The following is a 6,157-nucleotide window of genomic DNA, read 5'->3' as shown; positions in this document are numbered from 1 at the left end:
TCACGTGCGAAATCATGTGAAACTCATCAGGGGACATACCACAGAATATAGCATTAATGGCCTTACTATTCGCATTAGCTAATGCAAGAGTTGCCTTGTCCCATTCGGACTTGGTAGTACTGGGTTTAACATACCCATTCTCTACGGAATCCTATACAGACTCGTCAACAGCACACAAGAAAGCCCTCATTCGGACCTTCCAAAAAGCATAGTTGCCTCCATCAAAGAATGGTGGGGCATTAAGAGATTGTGACCGGTCCATCACAAAGGGTCAAGGATCACACTCAGTTATTTAAACCATAGTGAGTGTACCCGCTCTGATACCAATTGAAAGCTCGAAATGTGTAAAAACACAAGAACTTGTTTAGACCCCCAATTCAAATTACGGCTTGGTTGATTTTACACTAACTTAATACTGAGTGCAGAATAGTGTAAAAGCAAGCATACAGGTAAGGGAGCTACTCTAATCCATATTTAAAGCAACACAACAGTAAAATGAAATGAACAAGAGTAGGAAAGAGAGATGCAAACACAGATAACATCGAGACGTGTTATCGAAGAGGAAATCGAAGAACTCGGCGAAAAACCTCTCCGCCACCCTCCAAGCGGTAATCAATCCACTAGACAATCAGTTGGGATACATGGGTAAGCAAGAGACCCTCCAAGCCTAATCTACCCTCTGTACCTAAGCCCTCCAAGCTCCTACTCCAACAAGGCTTCTCGGAACTGTGTCTTGTCTAGCTCTCCAGATCCCGCAACAAGCTCCATGTTGCATCTGCCATCCTTGGCTTCTTTCAATGTTTCCCAGCAGCACCAAAACCTCACTTGACACTCTCAAAGGTATGGTAAGTGTTTGGGCCATTGACCTCTCAATGGTATGGAAATGAAGAGGTAGGAGATGAGGAAATTCCACAAACAAATGTGTAGAGAATTGTTGGTAAAACAATTTCTAATTCTCAAGTGTTTTAGTTAGGGTTTTCTCTCAGAAGCTCTCCTTCACATTTGTGGGTAATATGGGTATATATAGTGAGGGTACAGAAAGTGTGTATTAGGTAGTACAGACTGGTAGAACAGAATGTCTCACGGGTGTCTCACGGGCAGGCCTTACCCGCGAGATACTCGCGAGACACAGCTGTCTCCATCTGTATAGACTCTTCGCATTCCAATCATGTGCAAGGCACATGCTTCACTTCGCGGGAAGTTTAGTCGCGAGATACTCGCAAGAAGTCTTCTGTCTTCACTTGCTTGAGTCTTCACACACACTCTCTCTCTCTAGCACACAACCCTTACAATCAAATCCCACAATAAATACAGGGTACACAAGATTGAAAATAATTATAATCAAATTTCGCATGGAATAAAAGCCAACAAAATACAAATTTGTAAATCACAACTTTACACAAATCCTTGAGAGGTACATTACCAAAACCTTTTCTCACCATACCCATATATGTGAGGAGGCCATTTGGTGTTTGGGAAGCAGTTAAGAAGGGACCAATTTCATATTGGTAGATGCTATGGTCAAGTAGCGGAATCTGGCGAGCTAAAGAAGAAATAGGTTCGACGTAACCTTGTTGGAGTAGGAGCTTGGAGGGCTTAGGTACATTGGGTAGATTAGGCTTGGAGGGTCTTCTGTTGTTCATGTATCCCAACTACATTCATTAGTGGATTGTTTACTACTTAGAGGGCGGCGGAGAGGTTTTATGCCAAGGGCTTCGGTTTCCTTTTCGATAACACATCGAGTGTTGTCCTTGTGTTTGCATCTCTTTTCCCTTAATGTTTTCCATTTCATTTCTGCTATGGATGTAAATTTATTTGGTTTAGATTGTTTATCAATTCTGTATTAAGCTTACGTTCATTTTCCGCACATTAATTGTTTGATATTAAGCTTGAATTGGTAATTTGTAAATTGGGGGTCTAAACATTCAAGGTGTTTTATACACTTATTGAACTTTCAGTCTTGATCATGGAAGTTGAGATTTCTAGTTGATATGTTGATATATTTTAAGAGTAAGACATATTGAATTGGACCGCTGTGAGATTTATTATTCTTCTAACGATTGTCAAATGAATGATAAATCTCACGACTTCTATTTACATGAACTCTTAATCCTGAGAGAATAATGGACCTGGTCATGAAATGTAGGTTGCTTTGATATATCAGAAGTGAGATCTAAAGTCACGATCAAAACCTTAGTATGTTGGGCAACCACATTTAGTCTTGATGGACCATATATTCTCGAGATGGGATTCATAATCTCTTAACGAAGATATACAATATTCCCTTGAGATAAGTTTAATGGGTTCGGTTATTCAGAGTGTTAGGCCTAACCACTTTCGTAAGGAATTACTAAAGTATATATTTATGAAATCAGATTTCATAAATATATGATGAATAACTTAAATGATTAAACCAGATACTTAAGGATTAAGATATAGTAATATTCAAAGTGGTAGTCTACTTTTATGACCTTGTATTACTACGAATATTTTACGAAGTGGTTGCATGTACACTAAGGTCTTGGAATATAGTGGTATCAAATATAGTTAATGGTAACTTTGGACTTGTCAAGAGTTGGCAGAAAAGCTCAAGGCCCATTGGAGCTAGTGTCTTATTTGTTCTCTTTTGTTCCCACTCCAAGCCACATACTAAAACCCAATTGGAAAGGCCCAAAGGCTAACCCAATTAGATAATCAGTTATAAGGAGAGAAAAATATAAAATTTTGTAAGAGAATGAACTGTGAATTTTGTAAGAGGCTAGCCCAAATGGTTTGTATGTGAGTGTTTGACACTCTCTAATTCTCCCTTGAACACAAATATATAAACTGATTAAGAGACCACACTTCTTGGGCATTAAGTGGAATTAGAGTGAATATTAAAAGTGTTCCGAGTACTTCTAATCTTTTGTTTTGAATTTCACTGGACCAAGGTACACTCTCTTGTTCTTATATTTTGAAATTTACATAGTACATGTTACAATTGCGAATGAAGTAGATTCGTTAATTTTTCGCTGCATATATTTTGTATGCGATACAAACTTGTATTTATCCTACAATTGGTATCAGAGCAATCTTCAATTTCCATTCTGTTTAACATGTTTTGTGATTTTTGGAATTAGAGATCAGAATTTCATGTTGTTAGAAGAATATACAATTAATTTTCTGCATGGTTGTTGAAATTATTGTTTGATAAAAATTAATATTGATGTTATGATTTTGTTTAAGTTTGATATTAAGTATGTTAAATTGACCTTTAAGGCTATAGCATCAATGAAATTTAGTTTTGATATCAATCTTTGTCTATTATGTTCATATGATGATTGTTTGTTCATGAAAAACCGTTAAAGACTGCCTTAGAAAAATTCTGGAAAATTCAAGTTTCACGAGATTCGATTGATCGAAAATTACCTTCGATCGATTGAGTGAAACAATGACCAATCTGTTTGATTCAATTGATATTTGATTGCTAGTCGATTGATCAAATTTTCTTTTTCGAATGATCGAGTTGTGATCAAGTACCAATCGAGCCAGGCCTATTGTCAAGTATGAAGTTTTTAATTTTTTTGACTGATCGAGATTCACATTCAATCGATCGAAAATTGTGAATTTAGAATTTTTTTCTAAGTGTTTTCACATGGATAAAGAGCAAGGCTATGTGTTATGAGATTACATATGTTTAGTAATTAAAAACCTTTAATTTAAAACATCTAGTGGGAGGGAGATACAAGGGTTGGATCTCACGGCCTTCATTATTGGTTCATAGTAATGTGGGTAAGCACCTCGTCTTGGTGTATATGCCTCTCGATCCCAAAGGATGGTGTTTACTTCATAGTACTACAAGATTGAACTTACCCATTTAAAGTAGTGCAGACAAGCACCTCGTCTTGGTGTATATGCCTCCCGATCCCAAATGAGGGTGTTTTGTTCCATGGTACTACAAGTTTAAACACTATAAGGGAGATGAAATGTGGCTACACATGATTCTAGATAATGGTGTACACTAGACTAAGTGTAATGTTAACCTCCCAAAGGAGCTATGTCATTATTACTTAGAGGCTAAAGGTAATATGGCATATTATTAGTGTTTGATAAAAGTTATCATGATAGCACAAATAATGAGAATAGTTTTCAATTAATTATGGTGTTTATAATATACTTGCTACCAAGGAATTATAGACATGGATTGGGTTGTCATTGCATATATTATATTATGGTTTTATTAAGGTTCCATACTATATGTTTATATGCAAAATTGATAATGTCCAATTTACTTATTATATTCATGTTTATTGTTTTCAGATTTGATCATGACATCATTTAGCCCACTTGTTACTATTCTTAATTAAAACAAACTGTCTGGATCCAATTATGTTGACTAGAAAAGAAATTTGGACATTGTTCTTATTGCTAAAGAGCACAAATATGAGCTTACTAAACCATGTCCTAGCTTTCCATCATTAGATGCTCCTCCTGAGGAAAAACAGTGATATGATCGTTGGCAGAAATCTAACGAGATGGCCAAGTGCTATATCCTAGCAATTATCTCAAATGTTCTACAGCATCAAATGCAGGATGTAGAATTAGCTTCGGACATAATGCTAAGTCTGAAGGAGATGTTTGGTGAGCAAGGCTGTTCTACAAGGCAAGAAACTATGAGACAAATTTATAATACCAAAATGACTGATGGAACTTCAGTTAGGGAGCATTGTCTTAAGATAATCTCTAATCTGAATACATTAGAAGTTTTAGGTGCCAATATTAATGGAGAATCCGAAGTGGATATGATACTCCAATCACTACCAGAATCATTCAAAAAATTCAGACTTAATTATAATATGAACAAAAAGATTTATTCATTTTCTAAACTAATGAATGAATTGGTAGTAGCGGATGGCATTCTTGGTACATCAAGTGTTGATGCTAATATGGTTGAAGCTTCTACTTCTCAACCTAACGCTCTATTTGTTTTGATGTAAAATATTTTAAGGAAAATATTTTCCTATTTTATAGTGTTTGTTTTGTAGTAGAATATTTAGTCAAAAGTAAAATATTTTCGATCAATTAAATCAACTAAGGAAAATTTGTGTAAAATATTTTACACTTAAATTTTTGGTAAAATATTTTACATTTGCTCTCCTCCCTCTTACCCAATTCTTCAACTTCCTCAATCCTTAATCACTCTCAATTTTTGCTCTCCCTCTCCCACGAGTACTATGCCTTCTTACTCTCAAGTTCTCCATCCTCTCTCTTCTTTTCTCTCTGGCAGTCCATTGGGACTCCTATTGGTGAGTGGTGAGGCAGTCAGCGTTGATCTCTCTGGCAGTCCATTTCTTTCAGGCCACATCTCTCAAATCTGGATAGGTGGGTCGTCGGTAGTGGGTTTGATTTTGGGTTTTGGTGGCTGTTTAGTTTTGAGTTTTGAGTTTGTTAGGTGGGTACCAGTGTTGGGTTTTGGTGGCTGGGTATGGTGTTGGGTGATCGATGGTGGTGCGTTGGGGGTGGGTTCCAGTGTTGATGGTGGTTGACTGGGGTGGGCTTATCATTGATCTTGGATTTTTTTTCTTCTCATTGTTGTGGTGGTGTGGAAGGCTATGGCGGTGATTTGAACGTTGGGTTTTGGGGGCAGCAGCAATGATGGCTTTTTTTCTTTATCCTTCTTCCTAATCTGGAATCTGGATTTAGTACCGTTGGTGGTGGTTTGTGCTTACACCTGGTGTGGGTCTATGCTTACATCAAGTGGTGGTTGGTGGTGGCTAATTTGTACTTGGATTTTCAAGTGTTTAGGACAATCCAAACACTTGAATGAAAATATTTTACTGTAAAATTTTTTACTTGTAAAATATTTACATTTGTAAATATTTTACTTCAAAACAAACAGAGCGTAAGTCGAAAGGCAAGGGTAAGAAGAAGAAGAAGAAGAAGAAGAAGAAGAAGAAGAAGGACTTCACCAATGTAAACAAATTGCCTTAGGAGTTGACAAAGGAAAGAAAACCAAAATGAAAGTGTTTCCATTGTGGTGAGAAAGGTCATTAGAAGAGGAATTGTCCAAAATTCAGAGCTACCAATAATAAGTGTATGAAAAGTTCATTCCTCCTTGAAATATGTTTAGTACAAAATCCCACGGATTCCTAATGTGTGGATTTAGGTTGTACTAATC

The sequence above is a fragment of the Quercus lobata genome, chromosome 4 (genome assembly GCF_001633185.2).
Source record: "Quercus lobata isolate SW786 chromosome 4, ValleyOak3.0 Primary Assembly, whole genome shotgun sequence".
NCBI lineage: Eukaryota > Viridiplantae > Streptophyta > Magnoliopsida > Fagales > Fagaceae > Quercus > Quercus lobata.
Note: the sequence above shows the minus strand (reverse complement) of the source record.